This window comes from Helianthus annuus, chromosome 9 (assembly GCF_002127325.2).
Source record: "Helianthus annuus cultivar XRQ/B chromosome 9, HanXRQr2.0-SUNRISE, whole genome shotgun sequence".
Taxonomy (NCBI): Eukaryota; Viridiplantae; Streptophyta; class Magnoliopsida; order Asterales; family Asteraceae; genus Helianthus; species Helianthus annuus.
The window spans coordinates 45,232,004-45,256,398 of record NC_035441.2 but is presented as its reverse complement, the minus strand read 5'-3'; the positions used below and the strand labels follow the sequence as shown (position 1 = coordinate 45,256,398).

The 24,395-nt window shown below is 36.6% G+C and overlaps 1 long non-coding RNA gene across 1 annotated transcript; it reads left to right on the top strand.

Moving 5' to 3' along the window:
- The first annotated feature begins 4,558 nt into the window (after positions 1-4,558).
- On the top strand, positions 4,559-5,006 carry LOC118481958. The gene is made up of 2 exons (XR_004866412.1): positions 4,559-4,828; positions 4,912-5,006. It is a non-coding gene; the product is annotated as an uncharacterized LOC118481958 (long non-coding RNA).
- The last annotated feature ends 19,389 nt before the right edge of the window (positions 5,007-24,395 follow it).

The following is a 24,395-nucleotide window of genomic DNA, read 5'->3' as shown; positions in this document are numbered from 1 at the left end:
CATTTAGAGTGAAAGGGAGTTATGCGGGACTGTATTCCACAGAAACTTTTTCGAAGGTTACCAACCCGGACCCGTTTTAACCCGACAAAATTGTCCCTTGATGTACAATCACTTAAAAAAACATTTTTTAACCAACCTGAAACCCGTTTTGACCCGAACCCGTTCCGACCCAAACCCGCTCCGACCCGAACCCGTTCCAACCCGAACCCGTTTCGACCCGAACCAAAACAACCCTTTTTTTAGACCCGTTTGGACACGAACCCGTTTTGACCCATGACCCGACCGATCCGTTTGCCGGTTCTACTTTGATGTATTGTTTTTTTTCTTCTTCTCATTGGTTATTTTTTTGACTTTGACTAGGTAATGTGTACATGGAAGCTAGACCAGCGAGGATTCAGGAGAACAAAAAAAGACTACAAGAATTAGGAGTTAAAAACGTTGTGGACTCTATGACAAATTTGGTAGACAGTAACAAAATGAAGAAAAAAACAGTGAAACGGAACACTCGTGCGGGGGATGTAGATTATATTCCAAATCCAGATCCAGGTGATGATTGTGAGGAAGATAACCAACAAGTTGGTAGAAGTATTGTAGTATCCAAAAAGGTAATAAGATTATTCAAACTTTGTTTATTTTATTTTATATAGAAATGTGATCTAATGAAAATAAATTTGTTTTAGCGACACCATTCACAATATATTCCACCAATGTCCATGAGTAGAGCTGCTAATCTAACGAAACTAGGTCGGGTGCTTGCTCCAAATGTCTCCCAAAAGGTTCCGTCTACTTCAAATGCAACAAAACCGAATAAAGAAGGAGCAAAGAGAAGGATGATTCTTGTTGATGAGGATGATGACGAGGACGAGGAAATATTTCAAGGTATTATTTTGTTAATCTTAAAGTTTATTCAGTTAAAAGTACCTTTATATTGATTTTCTCTTCTATGCTTTAAGAAGGTAATAAAGTGGATAAGGAAGTAGATGGTGTTGATGAAGATGATGAGCATGGAGACATGGCAGATCACAACTTTTCTGAAGATGAAAACAATGATCAAGAACAATTGCATGGCCCTGAAAAAGATAAAGCAACAGGTTCTGATTAAACTTACTATACATGTGTATGTATTATATTTAGGATACTTGTATTTCTTATTTTTAACAGCCAAACACAACTTTTATTCCACACCACGTCAAAAGAATTACAACAGTACCCATTAGCAAGATGCTAACAAGGCACCAACACCCAGCGTGACCCATAAAACCACCCTTGACTCACCAGTACATTGATATTATACTACCCCCATCTCATCTCCTTAGTAATGAGAAACGTAAGCTGCTTTGTCTTTGACCGGTTGAAATAGGCACAAGAGCCGGACCTTTAGCGCAACTCCCTAGGTCCAATTGGCATGCCAAAACAAGGCTGAATCGCCCTTTCCAATCACACTGGATGTATTTATTGAGATCCAAATTAACTTTCCCAAACTCCTTGTTAACTGTTGTGGTATAGTCTAAACCCGTCATTGCTGCTCGGAATTAGGGGTGCAAACGAGTCGAGTCGAGCCGATCCCGAGCTCAACCAGGCTCGAGCTCGAGCTCGTTTAACATATGAAAGCTCGAGCTCGAGCTCGGCTCGATTCGAGCTTTATTTCTAATTAAACTCGAGCTCGACTCGATAAATTTTCAAGCTCGAACTCGGCTCGTGCTAGACTCGTTTAGTATTTATTAATTAATTTATATTAATTATAATTTTTATTATACATATAATTTAGGTATTTTTTTTCTATTTATATAAATGGTAATTATTATTATTATATAAATATATGTTTAATATAAAATATATAAACAGAAAGCTCATTTAGGCCCGCGAGCCGGCTCGAGCTCGATAAGCAAAGCTCGGGCTCGGGCTCGTTTACTAAACGAGCTTCTTTTTAGACTCGGGCTCGAGCTCGAGCTCGTTTAAGCTTGACTCTTTCAAGCTCGGCTTGTTCAAGCTTTTTTTCAAGCCGAGCTCGAGTAGCTCGACTCGTTTGCATCCCTACTCAGAATCATTTTAATGCAGTCAATGTTACCGTCGCCTTAACTACTAGGGCCCAAAGTTGGGAGCCAAAGGCCTTGATACGCCACCACCGGTTGGAGATCAGACCCATATTCAGTTCCTTGATGTTGATACCTGATATGTGCAGCCCTCGTTTCTTCTTTGAACCCACTTTGTTTCTTGCATGTTATTATAATATTATATACTAAATATCGTTATTGTATTGTATGTTTTTGAATAGACAATATGGGTAGGCGCAATCAACTACATATCACTTCTACCGACATCGGTAAAATACAAGATTATCCATCAAATTCTGATGCACAAGGAACTAATGCAAATTATCCGAATTCTCGATGTATTTTTTTCTTCTTCTCATTGGTTAGTTTTTGACTTTGACTAGGTAATGTGTACATGGAAGCTAGACTAGCGAGGATTCAGGAGAACCAAAAAAGACTACGAGAATTAGGAGTTAAAAACGTTGTGGGCTCGATGACAAGTTTGGTAGACAGTAACAAAATGAAGAAAAAAACAGTGAAACGGGACACTCGTGCGGGGGATGTAGATTATATTCCAGATCCAGGTGAAGATTCAGGTGATGATTGTGAGGAAGATAACCAACAAGTTGGTAGAAGTATTGTAGTACCCAAAAAGGTAATATGACTATTCAAACTTTGTTTATTTTATTTTATATAGAAATGTGATCTAATGAAAATAAATATGTTTTAGCGACACCATTCACAATATATTCCACCAATGTCCATGAGTAGAACTGCTAATCTAACAAAACTACGTCGGGTGCTTGCTCCAAATGTCTCCCAAAAGGTTCCGTCTACTTCTAATGCAGCAAAACCGAATAAAGAAGGAGCAAAGAGAAGGATGATTGATGAAGAGGACGAGGAAATATTTCAAGGTATTATTTTGTTAATCTTAAAGTTTATTGAATTAAAAGTACCTTTTATATTGATTTACTCTTCTATGCTTTAAGAAGGTAATAATGTGGATACGGAAGTAGATGGTGCTGATGAAGATGATGAGCATGGAGTCATGGCAGATCCCAACTATTCTGAAGATGAAAACAATGATCAAGAACAATTGCATGGCCCTGAAAAAGATAAAGCAATAGGTTTTGATTAAACTTACTAACAAAATTATGTTCTCTTTCAATAGTATATATAAGTTTTTTAAACATCTAATGGTATATGCATTCCACCGATGGTCCTAGTAAAAACATAAAGCAAAATTATTCCACTTCCATGCATCATCCCCCAAACTCATCTTCACTTGTTTATCTTCACTTGCTTTAGAACTTGGTGTCCAATTGTTAGTACAAAAGCTCACTATGTTGCCTAAACCAACAATATATTTCAATTTTCAAAAATATTGACCTTTTACTTCAGCAACTCGTTATCTATATATAACTAAATTACCATTATTATTGTGACTTCGTGAAGATGATAATACACATAGACTATGTTTTTTTGTATGTCTTATTTTATCGAAACTTGTTTAGGTGCTCCCAAAAAGGTTAGAGGTTATACCCAAAAGGCCGAAATATGGAAAATGAATACTACTGAAAGAATAGATGTCACATTTAATGACCATGGACAACCAGTGGTGGAAGAAGGCAAAGAACTTGTTCAGTATCTTGGGACACTTGTGAGGATGGCTGATCATGTATCAATTGAGTATTCTGACTGGAGAAAAGTTCCTATGAAAAATAAAGAGGATATGTATTCTCTTGTTAAGGTATGTCTTTTATCAAACATGATATGCATCCATTCATAAGGTAAGAGGTATACGCTAATATATTGTAACTTTTTGTAGTCCAAATTTTCTATTCATCCAGACGAAACAAGTCAGATTAAAGAATGGATATTCCAAAACATGGGGAAAAAATGGAGAACGTGGAAAGGTACATTAAAGTCACGTGGATATGATCCAAGCCTCACTATTAACGAAATTGTGACGCAACAAACTAATAATGACGATAGAGTGAATCCAACTCAATTTAAAGAACTTGTTACTCGTTGGTTCACTCTGAAATTTCAGGTAACAATGATATGTAAATTTGAATTCTTATGCAATATATATAATTTTGAAACTAGATGAAAGAAATCCTATCATATGTTAAATTACCATTTACTATAGACTACATGCGCTGCAAAAAGATTGAGCCTCTCAAAGATGAAGGAGCCTCATGTAACCGGGACAAAGTCGTTTGCTAGACTTGCTCATGAAGTGGTATTATTCTAGTTATTTTGACGTATTATTGTAAAATTTAGTTTTTCATCTCTTTTACTAATCATTAAGCATAAATTATAGGCAACGAAGAATGATGGTGTATACCCGACCCGAGGAGAAATGTATATAACAACTCGCAATCGTAAAGATGGAAGTTTTGTTGATGATAAAGCAGCTAATGTTGTGGTAATGTATTTTTATGCATTAAAATATTTTTACATATCATGTGCGTGTTCACTTTTTTATAAGCTTACCTATATTATTATGTATTTAGGCTTCACTAAAAGCTATTGCAAGTGACTCTGTAAGCAAACCCATAGATTCGCATGATTTTACAAATGATGAATACTCAAAAGTTAAAGGCCCAGAGAAAAGAGGGTATGTTCAATTAGTTGGAAGAATGCCAGCCACAAAAAGTAAAGGTGATTCTTCGACTAATTCACATACTATTCATCAGCTTCAGAGTGTTGTGAACGTTATGATGAACATTATCCAAGAACGTATCCCCGATGCAAACTTGTCTACAATTCTTAGCAACATGAACATACAGGTACTTACATACATGTACTACTATGTGGTCTTTTACACATATATATCTTTGTATTAGCATCTATTCTCATTAAAATATTTTAGGTCCCCCGCGTCGGTTCTTCGGCTCCTAGCAACTCTTTACCTAGTAACGAATTATCATCTTCAAGAAGTGACGATATTGATGACAGAGCTGAAAATATGTGAAGCCTTGGAGGAATAGAGATAACAAGATTAATGGATTGCTTGGCACTAAGTTTTTTAGAGCATGCTTCGTATCGAAAGAACGTTTTAACTTCTTTTGTAGACATTAATTTGTTTTCTAACACTTATAGTATGTTTTGGATTTAACTTTTAGTTCAAGTTATGACATTATTATTTTGCTACATGTTTTCATTTTTATTTCTATATTATATCGTAAATAAATAACAGCTAAATTAATGAAATTAATATGACAAATGTTTATAGTGGCATTTTATTTTCGTGGCAAAAATTATGTGTCACTAAAAGTAGTATAGATATATTACTAGGATTAGTTTTTACCGGCATAAAAATTGTGCCACAAAAAGTTTGTTTTTTATATTGTGGCTAAAAGAAAAGTGCCACTAATAACTAAAAGAATTATAGAGGCACACTAAAAAGTGCCACTAAAGCCTTTTAGTGGCACTGCTTCTAGTGACACTTTTTTTGTGTGCCACTCATTCCTTAAGGGGTCTTTGGTGGCACTTTTATGGATTTTGGTGGCACTTTTTGTGTGTCACTAAATGACAGTTTTTTTGTAGTGTTCGCTTGTACCCAGTTTTCAAATCGTCCTTCCCAACCTTTATACTCCTCAATGTTCATGAGCTTAGGCAGTTTTTGCATAGTTCCCGTTTCATTTTCCAACATCGTGTTCTGTGCAAGAGTGATCGAGGTAACCGAGGTAGCGAATGCGTTGTAAAATTCCTCGTCCATGTTTCGGTTTTCAAAAAAAATTGTCAAACAGTGTTTTCAAACGGAATCGCAATCTCAAGCGGTATCCCTGTTCACACGGAATCAGTACGTTCAAGCGAAATCTCCTTTCAAGCGAAATATCTTTTCAAGCGGAATAACTAATTTCGCTTGAACTAACACCTTTTTCAAACGGAATACTAGATTAAAGCAGAATAGCAGATTTCAAGCGGGATTACTGAAGCGGAATCACGACTTTGAAGCGGAATTAGCCAATTTCAAGCGGAATAAGGATGAAATTTCAAGTGGAATACCGGTTTCAAGCGGAATTAAGCTCTAATTCCGTTTGAAATGCTGCTGATGTCATCATTCTCTCGCTGATTTTGAAACGGAATTAGAAATTTTGTCACTTTTAGATCGAATTTTAGCTTGAAACTCTCAAGGTTTTGTTAAAACACAATTCCGAGTATAATGTGTAAAAATCAAGACATTTTGATCCTGAAAAGTTGTAAATTTTTTAAAAAGAAGGTGTAGAAATCAGAATTTGCAGCTGAATTGGTATGAACTCTTCCTCCTGAGCTCTGATATCACTTGTAGGATCGTTTTCAGACACGAACAAGTCGATCAGAAGAGTTTTTCTCAATACGAAAGGCGGAAACAGACGTATCGAGGTTAATTCAGCTAGATTTACACTTTAACTGTCAATATTATTGATATAATGACGTTTTACAGCGAGACGACACTTCGGCAGCACTTCGTTGCTCAGACCGGAAAAAGATGCAACTAATTTCGAATGAGAGCTATATATAGAGGAGCTGATTTCGCTTGAAAATGGCAGGAGCCATTTCAAGCGGAATTAACAATTGTGATTTCGCTTGAAAGTGGCATGTGCCATTTCAAGCGAAATTAGCTCATTCACACCCAAACTCTATTATCCTCTCATACTACGTGCCCTGATCTAACAATTCTAGTATAAGACTCGATACAAGACGAAGTCGACAGACGCATGCACCAACACTCTCTACTTACGACACGTGAAGGCTTTGAAGATCCTCCGACATGAAAGACATGGAAGATGAACCCTCACGAGCAGCATCCAAGGGGGAGTTTGTTGATACATTAGTGTGGATGCGACTTGTTCGGTTTGACATCTCTACAAGAATTGATATCCTCCATCAATCTCGGTGATAGTTGCTGCTGTTTATTATCTGCATGTTGCAGATCTTTCTGTCTGTTGCAGCCAGCGACGAAACAGCCAAACATGTTGTAGCTGATTGACGAAAGTCCAGCCTGCATATGATCATGACGAAACACCAGCTTTACATGCTGATTGGCGAAACTCCTACTGTTGACGAAACTCTTGATCTGATGACGAAACTCTAATTGACGAAACTCCTACATGTTTCGTCATCATGGTCTTCCATAACAAAGTTTCATCGGCACCTTTATGTTTCGCCATGAGGTTTCGTCGGGTCCAGATGTTTCGTCGAGTGCAGCTTATATATAACAGCAGTGGACTGAAGACAGAATAGAGGACACGAGACAGAACACAGAGAACACACACACGATAGTGAACTTAGAGTTTGTTTGTGGGTGATTTATCTTGTATAAACAATGTACTGAAATGTTTATGATCTATAATATACAAGTGAACGTTACACGTTGAATCTCTGTTTTCGTGTTCTAACTCGGTTTGCTTTCCCGGTTGGATTCCGCACAACCGGGTCTGTTAGTATACAAGAATTAGGCGACTAGATCCTCTGCTAGTTGGACCTACAGGCTGACAACCCCAAACCTGATATACGTAGCTTCTTTGTGCTCTTATTTTTCCTTACGGTTGATTGGCATCATGAAATTTACACAATTAAGTTACCAACCTCAAGTTATAATCTCAAAACTGGATCAATAACTGCATAGATCTCTTTCCTACAATTGATAAAACCTAAGATACATGAGTAACACAAGATCAACACTTGGAAGTTAGGAAAATAAAATAAATTACAAGATATTTAATTTAATTAAATTGGCTCAGCAAAAACAAAACGAAAGAACATGATTATACAAGGCTCAGATGTGTAAACAATGGAGCAAAGAAGGATAAATCCACCATGGCTGCAAATCAATCGGTTGCAATGTGAGAGAATCGTTCACATAACCATCCGGATTGATTGCCCTGCCAAGATGCGGATAATCTCAAACTTTGCTCCAAGTCACTCCAACATATTATTGAATTTCATCATCACAGCTTTTTAAGAACTTGGGTGTGTCCAAATAGACGGAGCTTTAAAATAATTGTTTGAACAAATGTGAGGGTTTGGACCAAATGGCATGTGTTCTAGAGCTATCGTATCCTCATGAGGTTGCGTGATATCTACAGAGCTTACAACCAATGGCCAAAGAAATGAGTGGAATGCTAGATTGAAATTAAGATAGAACTAGAATTGCTTTTCTTCTCTTCTCTGATAACATTCACGAAGGCAACATTCACTTAAATACAAGGAAAACCATAATGTAATAACTACCAATCCTAAGATGAAAACCATAATGCATTAACTACCAATCCTAAGATTACGTAAACATGGGAGATGGGCATCCCCACTCATCCCTATGTTTTCACACATTGATAAAGATAAACTACTAGAAACGTGGCATAAACATAAACGACTCTGGAAACGCGGCATAAACATAAACGACTCTAGAAACGCGGCTAACGTATCAAGCACCTATGATACTGTTTGATTCATACCAGTAAACTAAACTAACTGATTGATGTAGAGCGTTGAGCGATAACAAAGAATAAACACCTTGATTCTGCGAATACCCGTGTAGGTCTTTTCCCAACCCCAAAATTCAACCCAAAGGGCACGGAATTTGAAGTGAAAAATTGAGTAGTTTCAACATTCAAGTCTGATTCTCCACATTACTAGAGGAACATATAAATAGAAACCGAAATTCGAAATGGGCCTCAAAAAGACAACGGGCCAAACACAAGCCCAAAAACAAAATGCCCAAAACACTTCAAAAAACGTAAAAACGTAAATAACAAATAGAAATAAGCGTTTTTTTTTTTGCCTGGACGATGACCCAAACCCCCCAAAACGGACCCCCGTAGCCCAAGTTAGAGCCATTTTAGTGAAGCCCCTTTTGTTACGCGGTCTTGGGCCTCCAAATACGAGATAGCCCGCTTCTCCACACTTGGGCCCGCACTGATAGAACAAAACACAGGGGTTGTTGAAATTTGAAGAGAATCATCGGCCCCCAAGACTGATTTGACTTAATAAAAAGTCAAAATTAAACTTTAGAGGAGGGCAACCTCCCCTATAAACCATCTCATCTTGGTCTCATTTTTTCGATTTGTTTACAATGCAAACCCTAAATTTTGCGCTCATAATTCAAATTCATATTCGTGGGTAGGGTGTTTGAGATCGAGTAATTACAAATTAGGTCTTTGGATTATTACTTAATTGACAATTTCATCTTGAAACTTTTAGATGTTTTAAATTTAGTTGAAAATATTTTGTTTATGAAGATGTGGTCTCGAGCATTAACATATGTAAAAGGAAAAAAAATTGGTTTTGTCTTTGTGGTTTAGTCATAATTTTCACTTGCATGCAAAAAAAAAAAAGTGATAATTATAGCCGAACGAAAAGTGAAATTTACTCGAACACGAAAGTAAAAAAGTTAACTACTAGTCTATTATCATGATACGCAAATTAAAATAATATAATATATTATATATTTAAACAAATATGTTCAAGTGATCTATATATATCTATATCTATATCTATACTATATAATAAAAGAAACCTGTTTTAAGATACTTGTCATTCTCTCATTTAATTGATTAAAATTATTAATAATACTAATGATAATAATATTTAATCTAATCTAATACAAATAATAATAATATTTAATATAATCTAATAATGATAAGAATAACAACAAATTAAAACGTAATAACATTTTATCCTTCTGTTATTAAATAATAAATTAAACTGAAAAAATAATACTAGCTTTAAGATGTTGGATATACTTAAGTCAAATATTATACCTTGAAAATTAAATAAATAATGCCCGATTTTTTTAACTATCAATATGGATTGTCTAAGTTATCATATCCTTTAAATTTTATTCTGAAAACAATGTCTAATTTATTAACCTTCTATAAAGGTAATATATTAATTTTACATAAAATTATCTTCAAATTATTTAAATAAATTCATTTTATTATCGATATTCGCGATACATCAAAATGGTTAATTTATCTATAACCGTTCTATAAATTAGTCTGTTTGTATCCCGATACATCAAAATAGTTAATTTATATATAACGTTCTATACATTAGTCTGTATATATACTTTTCACCATAATTAATATTTACATATAAGATTCCTGCATATTTTTGTGTGTTCTTTTAGCTAAGAAACATCTAAATGATCATCTATTTATTTACTTATATGCGTATTAAATTAGATTAGATTATACAGGATAAGGGATTATACAGTTATTATACCAATAAGCTACAACATGTATATTATTAGATATATAATATATCCACATAATAAATATAAATGGATCGTGTTGTCATATAGTAGAATCAATATATATTGTTTAGTATAACGGGTTATTTATTAATTTATTTACTATGCGTATTAAATTAGATTAGATTATGCAGGATAAGGGATTATATAGTTATTATACCAATAAGCTACAATATTTATATTATTAGATGATATATAATATATCCACATAATATATAAAAATGGATCGTTTTGTCATATAGTAGAATCAATATATATTGTTTAGTATAACGGGTTATTTATTAATATCAATTTCAATGATTATTAATATACAATTATTTTCATTTTTCCTCTTATCTCTTATTTATTTAATTTTCTTTTCTCAACTGTTTTTTTGTTTTTACTTATTTCTAACCTAATAATAAATAAATAAACAAAGTAAAATATAATAAAAGTTATATAGCACATTAAAGTTCATTTTCCAAAAACATATATTGACGACTATGTGTGTTAACCGATTAAGTTATATGTATATATATATATATATATATATATAATAAATTTAGTAAAATGGTTTACAAGTATTGTATTACTTTGATTTTCTTACGTTAATCCATCAAGCATACTTATATCCCATGTGACACACGAGTATAAAAAAGTTAAATTTAAAATTAAAACATATTAATAAATATGATGTATGATTTTAAAAAATCAAAATAACATGAAACCAAGTAATTCAAAATAATACTGTTTTGACACTTGTCAGTTCAAAGTCGACAGTCAAAGGGAACACCGTGGAAGATGTGTTATCATTGTATACAATAACCAAATACTGTTTATTGATTATCGAACCCTAACCAGTTGAATTGATTGCAAGTCTGATGAAGTTTAATCAGAATCTTGAATGTATGGACATATAAACTGACCTTGCTTGCGGAAAAACTCTCATGAAGTTTAATCGGAATCTTGAATGATTGGTGGGTCAAATTAGGGTTTTGTGAAGGAAAGATGAAAAGGGGAAGATGAATATCGTGGTATAAAAGATTGGTGGTGGAGGTGGAGAAATTAGGGTTTTGGATAATATTTTTTGTTTTGAATGAGATTTGAGTCATGGATCCGGTTCTAACCCGGTGCCCATATTTGACGTTGGGCATTAAGCGGGAAAAAAGTATAAAGAACCCTCATTGAGTGACACCTGTTCCAAAGTTTGTTTGTTTTATTATAATAGATAGATAAGTAACAACAATTTGAATTTAAGATTATAAGTTATTTTCACATATAATAATATGTAGAGAAAGTTTAAAATACAAAGCCCCTTAACGTGCGAAGCGTACATGACCAACAATTAACGTGCGTAATTATGCATATAACATGCGTAATTAGGTTTTACTCATGCGTGAATGTTGTTCTTTTACCACATGCGTAATTGGGGTTGCTCATGCGTGATTTTTGTGTTTTACTCATGCGTGATTTTGTGTTTAACCTATGCGTGATTAGGGTCTGAATTTTGTAACATGTATAATTCAGTTGCGTACACTTCGCATGTTAAGGGATTATTGTACATTAACCTTCCCCTAATATATGATATGATAAGATATTAAAATAAATAATCAGACTACTACTTAAAAGAAAAATGTATCACTAAAATAATCATCAAAGCTTATTTGTCGGACTTCATGCTAAATAGTAAAACAATCAACAAAGCTCATTTGTGGGATGACACAAACGGTCATGTAACCTCATGGAATCTGCATTGTGTAGAATTGTAGATGATGTCGAGTGTTGGGCCATATTACCAATATATTATACATTTCCCCCAAAATCGATCCAATAGATTTCTTAGTTCACATTTTCCCCATATTAATAAGTGGGATGTTCATCCCATCCATATCTATAATGGAATTGGTCGTTGGCTCTATAAATTATTGGGCTCCTTATTTATCCACTTTATCTCATAAGATTGTTTATGTGACCCACGAGTACAATTTCATTCATAATTTTCGGTTATTTCAATCTTTTCCTCTATTTGAATTTGCGATTTCAATATTTAAACATCAAACAACCCGTATATGTATGTGAAAATTGGCAGTGATCATAATAAATAATCTAGAACGATTATCATCTCCATATCAACCACAAACCTGAATCCATAGCCAAATTGATCAACCTAATCACCTTCATACCTTTGTTCTTTTATTTTCGTTCAACTATCATACTTTTGGTAAACCCAATCACCTTCATATCTCCCATAAACACTCCCTTTGCTGTACCAAGAACCCATAATTTGTGTTTTCCTGAATGAAGATGTTTAAGCTTTCCTGGATTTAGGTCCCTTTCAGGGGTTTAACCCTCCTCTATTTGCCGTCAAAGAGTATGCAGAGATAAATAAGAGGATCGATGGCTCAAAGAAAAGTGATAAATCAAGGGTTCTTGGCAGCAATGAGGATGCTTATGAGGGTGAGTTCTATCTCTACAAAGAGAGGTATGATGGTGGTTTGGTTGACCAAAGTATGATTGTTCTGGTGTATGCATAAGGGGGAATGGATTTTAATGTTCATACATGTGTAGATGGTAACGAGTATTCAATTACAATGAGGTATCAAACATGGACTTGTTTCGGATAACATCCTTTGATTGATATAATAAACAAATGTATGATTAAACATTGTAATGTTTATTATATATCTAGTATCTATTATATTATAAGGCATTTATGACAAGATGATTTAACGAATTTAATAAAGATTAAGCCATATATTAGAGTAGTAGTGCTAATACCCGCGAACTTCGCGGATTGGACAAAATAATTAGTTGTAAAATAACGGATAAAAAAATTACACGTTCATCGTCAACAAATCCAAGTTGTTTAAATATCTTAGTTGTAGCAAACTTAATTTGTCCAAAAAACGTTAAAAGAGGAGATGGTTAATCATGCATTATGTTGTTGCGTTGATGGCCGAAAGATAAGGGGTACATGCACTAATCGGCGTTAGTCTCAATTGCTGAGTCTTATGTGCCTTATGTCCAAGGCTTGATACAAAACTACTATCGATTTTTAGGAGGCGAAGCGAGAAAAAGGAAAACCCTAATGACTTATGAAAAAGTGAGGCGTAAGTCGGGTTAAAAGGTATTTATACGGACGATTATTTTAGACCCATATTATTGATTCGGGTCCGCATAACCCATGTATCAAAGGGAAATTGCATTTGAGCGGGAAAATTAAAATGAAGGCCCTAGATGGGTGTCATGTGTCCCCTTGGTATGGACTTTATTAGGTAGACTAGATTTTAAGGTTTATTATATATATCGTATTTTTACATGCGTATTTTTATTTATGTATCAGTATAAATTCGAGTTCGTCTATGTAAAGCAAGTAAGGTCAAATATAATACCTTTTCGTGCTTATGTCATGTACGTTTTCAGTTGGTCTATGTTTCGCTGTAAATTTAGTTCTGCATCGAACGGGGACAAATATAATGTGTTCTGATTCGAAGGTATAAATTCGAGTTACTCTATGTTTCGACGCCGCCACAATGCGCTCGGGGTAAAATTTAACCCCTTGATGTGAATACTTTTGATTGCATGTGTTAGTTTTCTCTTTATACACGTTTTATGCTCTTTGTTTGATTGTTTCCTATGTATGGGTCAGGTCACATAAAAATGTTATGAGTGTACAAAATAAATTCGATTACTTTACATTTTAATCAAACCACAATGCTATTGAGTTAGTTGGATACGTCTGTCATCATATGGTGTACACATCACATTATTCACAAAACGCTTGAACAAATCGATTCGTTGTTTGCAATGTACCCTATTCGCAACGCGCGCGGGTCTAATTACTAGTTTATTCATAAATGTATCTTATTAGAATTAGAGTTTACTTATTTTAGATCATGTGTTGTAGTAGTGGTTAATGAGTGAAAATGAGTATCACATAACTCTTACGTAGACGGTGGAACACTTGCTAACTGATCCATTATAGTGTGTAGTGGTTTAATTAGATTTTATATTACATTCGTTAGGTTAATGATATAATAGCTATCCATAATTAAATAATACGTATTCATAATTAAATTTATATAAAAATCTAAAAATTTATTATTTTATTAACATTATTTTTTCTAAACGACCAACAAAATAAAAGCCCGGCTACCCAGGGTACCCAATGGCAAAAGCAAAACCCCATACCCCCCATGACTACAGACAGGGCTAGGTAGCCTAAGCCCACCATCTTCAGGGAAAATCCTTTGTCGGAAGGCCCACTGCGATAAAACACGGTTGAAATCGGAACTTTGAGACCTATAACCTTAAACCCAAATTTTCACTTCCGCACGATGAAATTAAGCCATAACTCATTGGCTATTAACATTAAGGAGAAAAGAGACATGAAAAACATGCTAAGAAGACTTAAAAATATGACAAATGTCTCAAAATATTTGTATTTATTAGATATAAAATGAACTACAATAAAAGACATAATAAGATATTAAAATAAATAATCAAACTACTATTTAAAAAATAAATAAATGTTAATCACTAAAATAACCAGTAAAGCTTATTTGCTGGACTTCATGTTAATTACTAAAAGAATCAGCAAAGCTCATTTATGGCACTACACAAACGGCCACGTAACCCCATGGATGGCAACCCATGAACTTTGCATTGGGTTGGTATGTTCACGGCATCTTCAAACTCGAGTGCACATAAATTAACCAAACTCGGTTTGAGTTTAGGCAAACTCGACTCTATCTTTTACTACTTACACTTTCGCCTCTTTGAATGAGTAACTAGATTATTTCTTAACATGTCAATTTAAATTATTTACAACAAATAAGACATAGGTTCATATGTACCCTATAGTTACTAGTTAATCAAATAGAATGAGTTAATTAATTATGATAAACTAAAATACAACTATAATAACATTCTATATTACATAATAACTAGATTTATTCTAGTTTGGGTGTATAACTTAATTTGAGGGAGTTGGTACCATCACAATTTGGATATGGGATAGAGGCATATCTTCCGTTATTTTCCCCACCTGTTTTTGTGGCCCACGTGTACAATTTCGTTCATAATCTTCGGTTACTTCAACCTAATCCTTTTTTATGAATTTGTGATTTTGATATTCAAATATCCCTATAAATGCATGCATAAATTGACGGTGAACGTAACCTAGAAACTTCATTTGATCAACCCAGGCGGTGCGGTTCCTGAAGCGGGTTCAGCAGGTGGTAAGCAGTAACACCACGCATGTTAAGGGGCAGAATTTTGTGTTTAGCAGGGTAGGGTTTGCTATTCAGAAGGGGGTAGCGGCGCAACTTGTTGCTCGTCTACCTGCCATTAGTCTGTAATCGTCTTTGTTTTTATGATTCGATAAAGGATAAACATCGAAGTCTTTCTATTTCTTTCAACTATCATCCTTTTGGTCAACCAAATCACCGCCATACCTCCCATGAACACTTTCCTATGATCCTATCATCCTCATAAACATCCCCATTGTTGTACCAAGAACCTAGAATTTCCTTTCAGGGTTTAACCCTTTTGTTTGTTGTCAAAGAGTATGCAGAGATAAGAGGATCGATAGCTCAAAGAAAAGTGAGAAATTATGGGTTTGTGGTAGTAATACTATGGGGATGTTTTTGAGGGTGAGTTCTGTTTCTACAAATGGAGGTATGGCTGTGGTTTGTTTGACCAAAGTATGATGGTTATGGTGTTGAAACTTATGCGAAAGGAGTCGATATTGCATCAGCATAGACATGGTGTATGTATGCGGGAGAATGGATACATGTATTCAGTTTATGTGACGTATCAAACATGCATTTGAGTCGTTTAACATCCTTTGATTGATATAATACGCGAATGTTTGATTAAACGTTATACACATGTAAAAACCCCTCACATCCAAATCCCAAGGATTGTATTAAAATTCCCAACTTCACGGGATTTGTTATGGTTATGGAGAAATTTGCGATTGGAATTAGAAAGGAAGAATTTACGTACAATCTATCTGGGATTTCCAATACACCCCAAGGTTAAAGACAATATACCAATTTGAACTTTTTAGTTTAATTTGGAATTTAAACAGGCGCTAAATGGTTTTTGAAGGGAACTTCATTGCGACTCGGAAGTTAGTGGACCTTATAAAAGAAGACGCCTTCCTTTTGGTTAGCATTAGATCGAATCGGCCATCTCTGAAGTGAGATAAATGGGTCGTCTTTGATATTGTAGACTTGTTGTAGTTTCCCGTTGTAGGGTGGGTCGTGTCGCTTTTTTGTGTTGGGGTTTTATTTGTTTGTCCTCCAGTTTCTAGCTGGCTCTTTATATTTATATATAAAGCGTTTTGGCCGTTCAAAAAAAAAAAAAAAAAAAAAAACAGGCCCTAAATTTATGTACATTACTAGTTTATACTTATTTATTTATAGAATATGAATACAATTTTCTAAAAAATATTTAGTGAATAAAACATTCAGTTAAACGTCCCTAGTCATTCAATCCATTATACCATAAATATTGACTTCATGTAAAATTTGATATATTTATTCGATATTTATTTCCGAATCTTCGTATATTACAATTCTACCCCTAAAAAAATTCATCCTCGAATTGTTAAAATTATGGCAGTAATTTTAACAAGGGCCTACTCGGTTGGAGCGTTTGAAGGTATTCGGTTACCTAACCAAGGGCCGGTTTTGTCTCATCTATTATACGCGGACGATGCTATGATTATGGGAGAATGGTCGGATCTTAATTTTGCTAATTTAAAGAGAATTCTTCGTATATTTTATTTGTATTCGGGCCTCAAAATAAACCTCCATAAATCGGTGGTATATGGGGTTGGGGTTTCACTCGAGATGCTGAATGCAAAAGCTGGGTTATTGGGTTGTAAAGCTTGAGCAGTTCCTATTGTTTATTTGGGTATCAAGGTTGGGGCGAATATGAATAGAGTTAATAATTGGGAGCCGGTCATAGACATCTTTCGGAACCGATTATCTAAGTGGAAAGCTGATTCGCTTTCAATAGGAGGGAGAATTATACTCATAAAATCGGTGCTCGAAAGTCTTCCCACGTATTATTTTTCATTGTTTAAAGCTCCGGTAGCGGTGGTGGATAAACTGGAATCAATGATCAAACGTTTCCTGTGGGGGGGTAGTTCGGAGGTGAGGAAAACATATTGGGTTTCTTGGGATAGGACAACATGTCCGAAAAATGAAGGAGGATTGGGGTTATCTAAGTTAAGCTTGTGTAATAATGCCTTAATAATTAAGTGGATATGGAGATATAAATCAGAACAAGGTGCGTTATGGAGGCGAATGATAGAAGCCATACACGGTTCAACAAGGAGGTGGGAGATGATGTCTTGCAATAAAAGATACGGAGGCGTATGGAAGAACATAGTGTCTTTTGGAAACAAACTTAAAATTAATGGTAAAGGGTTATCGCATATTCTTCATGGCGTTGTGGGTGATGGGTTGGAGGTTCGGTTTTGGTATGATCCATGGTTGAATGGCAATATTCTGAAAGATATATTTCCAAATATCTTTAGGCTGGAGAAGGATAAATCATGTTATGTTGCTGATAGATGTAGAAGAACAGGAATAGACATAGTAGTCTGCTGGTCGTGGAACAAAATTCCCAGCACTAATGTGGAGGTCCAGGAGAGGTCAGTTTGTGAAGGTATGTTACAGAACGTGCGGCTGCTCTCTCGCCCAGATCAGTGGCAATGGACTATTAGCCCTGATAATTCGTTTTCAGTTGGCGAGGCGAAAAAAATGGTTGCCCAGCGAAGTGGGTATTAGGAACCTGAGTGATGGCCGGTTCATATATAATTGGTGTAAATGGGTCCCTAACAAATGTAACATTTTTATGTGGCGCGCAGAATTAGATAGATTACCAACTAAACTTGCTTTACGGCGGAGGAGTATTAATGTGGAAGACATGGGCTGTTCTTTATGCGGAGAAGGGGTCGAAACGGTGGATCATTTGTTCACAGCGTGTAGTGTTTCAGGTGGCGTTTGGAGTGTTGTATCTAACTGGTGTAAAGTTCCTCAAATATTTGCATTTACTTTCAAAGATCTACTTGAACTGGGGAGTAATATAAGTGGGGCGATTGCAAAAAAGAAGGTGTTTTATGGCGTGGTGATCATTGTCTGTTGGAGGATTTGGAAGGCGCGCAACGATAAAATCTTTTCTAACAAAAGCATGAAGGTGATGGACATGGTGTCGGACGTGAAGGCTTTGGGTTTCCTTTGGTTTAGAAATAGATGTAACGGTTACGAGGTTGATTGGGAAGAATGGTGTAGGTTTGAATTGATGTAATTGTTTGGTTTTTGGGGGCTTGTTGTTTCCGTCTTGGAAGCTTCATGTTCGCCTTTTTTGTTGAATGAAAGTTGAAGAAGCAAGAACCCGAGCGGGTCGGTTCTTCTTACGGTGATGAATACGAACACGGCCACACCTCATCTCCTCCGTCTCATCCTAGACCTGTAAACAAGAAGAGAGAAACATGGGCAATGTAGAGACGGTCGGTAGAGGAAGAATCCCCTATTTCCAGCTACAAAAGTGTGTTGCCCTATATCTCATGCCCTAATAAGGAGGTGGAGACCTCCTTATATAGGAGAAATGGGAAAAACCCTAACCTCAATGGGCCAGGCCCAGTTAGGGGTTGTTTCTACGAGCCCACAACCTAGTGTAGCATAAACTACAACGCGCTGGGCTTCGCGGGTTAGTACACAATAATAATATATAATTACTATAAAAATGATAAATAACAAGAAAGTCCGACCGCTCGGGTCGAGTCCAGTACCATACCTCGTCACGTCCCCCAGTCTAGTGTTGCTCCCGCGTGCAAGCATGAGAGGAGCGCTTAGACTTATTAGGAGCTCTGGAGTGAAGATCACTAATTTTAGGCTTACATGTCGTCCGGGTGCGAGAAAGTCGCTGGCCACGTTTGTTGTGGTTGTCGTTGTTTGTGAGTAGAGATAATGGAGCAATGAATATCACACGGTCGTGGAAGCTGGTTGGATAAACCTGGCGCAAGCTAATTGATTGCAGGCAGTTGTCATTTGTACTGGCACATTGCCATGAGCTCGTTAAGGTTGCGCGTACGTGGTTAGGTCTCGTGCACGAGTCTTGGAACAGGCTAGTTTTGGTAGTTAAGTACCTCGCCTTTGGATGATTTTTTTTTTCAGGTTTGGCCCTGCTTTAGCGGTGTGCCCATAGTCATGGGGGCCATTGCAGAATATTCACCCTTTGATGTGACTTTTGTTGGTTAGCATATGGTACGCTAACGGCGTTCAACCCATTGAAAGAGTCGATGTTGATGTGACGACGATCCCTACCACGCGTCTGTGTCACTGGGATCCCCGTTGTCGTTCTGTACAGCTATTGGTGGTTATCGACGCATACACGGATGTTATGCCACCTTAGGCGAATGTGAAACCGCTAGTGGTTGTACCAGTCGCTGTTATTGACGATCCGGTTATAGCAATTATCGTTGCAGTCGGAAAGAAGGATATACAAGGCACCCCTGCAAAAGTGCTTGCTATGCTCATTGACCTCGGAAGGGTGCTTAGAGCGTTATTTATGTTTCCCACAATGCTTTTATGATTGTGGGACAAGTACTTGGTTTTTCATCAGTGGTTGTGCATCTATTACCAAGATACCCACCGGAGTAGTAGTGGTTGAATACATCTATTACCAAGATGCCCACTCTTAGTGCTGTATGATTTGATCATCTGACTTTGTTATTATGAAAAGTATTTCGTGTCAGAGTTGTTTTTTACCGTGATATGCAGTTCAAATGCGGTGGTATGTTGTGTTTACAAATGCTTATGTGAGCACTTGTAGATATCAGGAAGTGCTTTATAACCCGCGCGACGTTAATGAACACTTGAATAACAAAGTGCTTTCTACGCGCTTGGCGCGAGTGAACACTCATTGAGATAATAAAATGCTTTATACGCGCTACGCGTGAATGAGCACTCTATGTAAGCTACTACCCCTATTTCCCAGACACGTATTGGCGTGGGGAGCACTTATAATATGTGGGATGTCTGTTTAAATTACCTCGCCGACTATGGCGTGAGGGTTTTCTGTTATCCATGTCGCGTATTGTCATGGAGAATCCACATTCGAATTAGTATTTTTCCTGTCGCATAGCGTGTGGAATACTTATTCGGATAATAAAGTATCTTGGTTCTGACGTGCGTTTGCCTTGACTACCAAATTGCACATGTTGCGTCTAGTGGTATAGTTGTAGGACAAATGACGTGGGATAATGTGCAATGGATATCACCTTAATGGGCGGCCTGAGAGAAGATGATCACTTTTAAGGCATAGTGGTGCTATACCCTGCTAGTCCCCCAGTTCAGTGCTGCTAAAGTATGTTAGTAGCTTTGAACTTGATAGGTAACAAGTAAACATGAAGTATAACATGCTAAGAAAACTCCGACATGCTTGTTAATCCATTTAACTGTATTGTAGACAAGTGTGCGTAAAATAGAGGTGAAACCTTTATCGACACTTTTTGTTTAGTGGGCGATTCTAATAGGTATTCTTTTGATACATGAAAGAATTGTCAGGTCATTTTGAAAAGAAAACAGATAACTTATGGAGTATTCTGTTAAGCTATCAAGTTATATGAATAAACAAAAAGTGTATTGTCTCATGTAAAAGTATTTTGCTCATGCCCCTTATATACATGGTTGTTTTAACAAATACACGCGGTATGTGATCGAAATATTTATAGCAACGCATTTTGCGTAGGTAGGCGTATCTGTCACATTACCATGTGATATTGTTATGTTAATTATTTGATAGCGTGACATCAGCTTGTGTGTGTAGCTAGGCTTAGTAAAACTGATAAATTTTACCAGATTTGTCATCGTGATACAACATTTTCAAAAGACTTTTAACTTTTGCGACCCAAATGTTAACATTTTGTTTGAAAAAGTCGATGTGATGACAAGGACCTTTGTATCATGCCTTATTGTAAATTGTAGAACTTTTTAAATTAGCACATGTCCCCTCATGTGTGAATGCTCAATTACACGCCCCTTCAGTGGATCTATATATCCATTAGCGTATGAGCATTACAGATCTCTATCCACGAGATGTATATATGGTTGTGTGTGTGTATATATATATATATATATCTTACAAGTTTTGAGACATATATTACAGGTGGAGGTAGAGGTTGTACCTTGTTTGGAGTTTTATCACGCCACTTGTTAGAGAGTGAAGGTAAAGACACACCGTTCTCCTTATTCCTTAGACAAAGGATGTGAAGGCGTACTAGTCGTAATGCTTCTTAACAATGGTAGCCCGCCAGGGATGGTGGGAGCGCGATGGTAATGGCGGGAGGAATAAAAGCTTCCGCCGGAGGTGGCGGAATATACTGCGAAGAGTTTCCGCCGTGTGTAGGGGTCTGAACTTGTCCACATGGTGCTCGGGGCTTGGCCGTATACGCGGGAGTAGGAGATTCTCTGTACGCCAGACAACGATAGCGTTCCGAAGATGATGTGTGATGATTGTCTTCCGTGCCTTTTAACCTATAACCGGAGTGGTAAAACTCGACAAGCCCGGATCCCCGGGTTGTATATCCGATGATAATTGATGCATCCGCCGACTAGAAGGGAATAGCGCGAGGGCGGAAGGCAGGTGGCGCGACGGACGAAGACCGGAGACGTGATGGTGTGAACCAAGTCCATAGAACCTCTCCGTATATGATTTTGGCGGGTCATGTGTAGGCGTGAGTGAATCTCCAACGCACATAACATATCTGAAATTTATCGTAGAAGTTAACAAGTTTTCATACCTGATTTAAAGAGCGTCTGCTAGAAATCACGCGCATAGCTTGAACGTCCACAAATCTTATTGAAGAAGCATAGATCTGAGATGATGTATCCATGGCGGCTAGCCTCATTAACGAAGGTATAAGACGTCACCGAATATGCGTCTCGAAATTATTGTTTGAGAAGGTGTTGCATGGCAGCAGATTTACACCTCTCATAGCGTTACTCCTATGCCATTAAATAAGGATTGCATGGCGTGTGAACCGGTATGTTTGTAAGCATACGATGTCACATGTACAACCAAATGGAATGTGGCGTGTATAGCCAGATGGAATGTGGCGTGTATAGCCAGATGACGAATATCCAAATGCAGTGACACTCCAATGATCTAACATGTTGCCACATGAAGATGTGGCACACGGCTAAGTACTAATGCTATTAGCATTGAGCTTAATTAGTGAATGCAAATAGGCAACATGTGTGACCTCATATAAAGGTACACCTTGTAGATAAGCATCTTATCAGCCTAAATGTTAAAACCATTTTAGCGGAAATATTGATTCTAAAATATAAGGCAGCCGAAAAGGAATAGTCCCTTCGGGTGTTACATGCACGTAAGTATTGTGTTGCAATGGTCTGGTGTATGACAAATGCCCCTTTAGGTTCGTCATTGAGTTTATTCAACACTTTGGAGTTGTTATAAGTGGTAACAATCTTCTGCCATATTTGTGTGATCTGACATTTATTTTGCCAAACTGTGCTTTGGTCGGTGCATCCGACAAAGATATAGGGTGTTCATATGAGTAGCGCGGGGATGAAGGTCACCTGCCAAGTAGATATTAGCACATGAGCCGTCTGACAAAGACATATCATAATTCCACTCATAGGTTATCCGATAAACATGACATTGTTTCGCTAGTGAATACAATGTTTCAGTAAATGACATGGCATGGCCGACGTTAATCTAGCCTGATCCGCACCTTTAAGTAAAGATTGTTTAATGTGTGGATTAAGAGATCTTGGGATTACGAACATGTTTGGTGGCAATCGTATTATGCCACGCGACCCTCGCAGTTCCCTGCTAGTGAAAATGTTAGTAGACTTGGAGATATTCAATAGATCATTGTGAACTTCAATGTGCGATATATGTGAACAGTATATCGAACTATCATCCCAGAATAGAGATATTGGGTGAAGCCAAACTATAGTTCCAATGTTTGCAGTATGCACCTCAGCTAGATGATTAGACTAACTTGATTAGTAGACAAGTGTAAATCATATTCAAGAAGAAGTCATATTAGATGTCATCCACGTCTGAATTAATTAATTTACAATTAAGGCCACTAGGAATGGTTGGTGATTATCACCTTGTATATAGACATAAAAAATAAAATATCTACAAATATTTTAAGTTGTAAGAAACCCATAAAACCATAATTATTTATTTTTTATTATACACATGATTTTTATGTTATGCATATAAAGTAAAGGGTTGTCAAGGATTACTTGCTTCACTTCATCCCATGTTGAAAAGTTTTTCATATCGATATGATGAAGGCAAAGGTAGATTCAACACCATGGGCAAAAGCAGGTTAACTGAATCTAAACACGATTATGGTCAGAACCCAAATGCGTAGATAAGCATATGGGCTAATGAGATTTAGCATCTAGAAATTTTAGAAGTCATGCACTATCGCTTTTACCATGTGCATAATACTTGTTATTATCTCACACAAATGGATTGTGTTTCTTGTATGATCGTATGGAAATTAGTATTACCATGTGACCAGTCAATATCTAAGAAAGGAGATACTATAAACTGCATATATCATACTACACAAATAGTAGAGATTAAAAACTTACAAATGTCTTGTGATCGGTATGGAAAGCCAGAGGCGTGAAGACTAGAGGATCAAAGATCGGGGGCACGGACCAGGTGGCGCGAAGGCCGGTGTCGTGCGACCGAATGATGTTGCATCGTCTTGTAAGCAAATAGTGATGCGACGCCCAACCGACTAGTGACTCAACCCGTAACTAAACCCTGTTGGTCCCCTAGTTCGGTACCGAAGTTGCGTCCTTTAAATTGTATGCAGACGAAATTTCATTCGACATAGGTCTAGCGTTACCAAATTGTTGCCTGGTGAAGATGTAATACTACCAGGTATTCAGAAAGATAGTAAGAGTCGCAGCGAGTAGGATGGTCTGAAGAGGAGTGGTTTGATCAAACCGTGTTCTTGAATAAAGCATCTAGCATGTAAGCCGAGATGTCTGGACTAAAACACTCAGCTTCAGTGACCCAAACCCTCAGTTTTGGTGACTACGTCCGGCGATGGTAGTGTC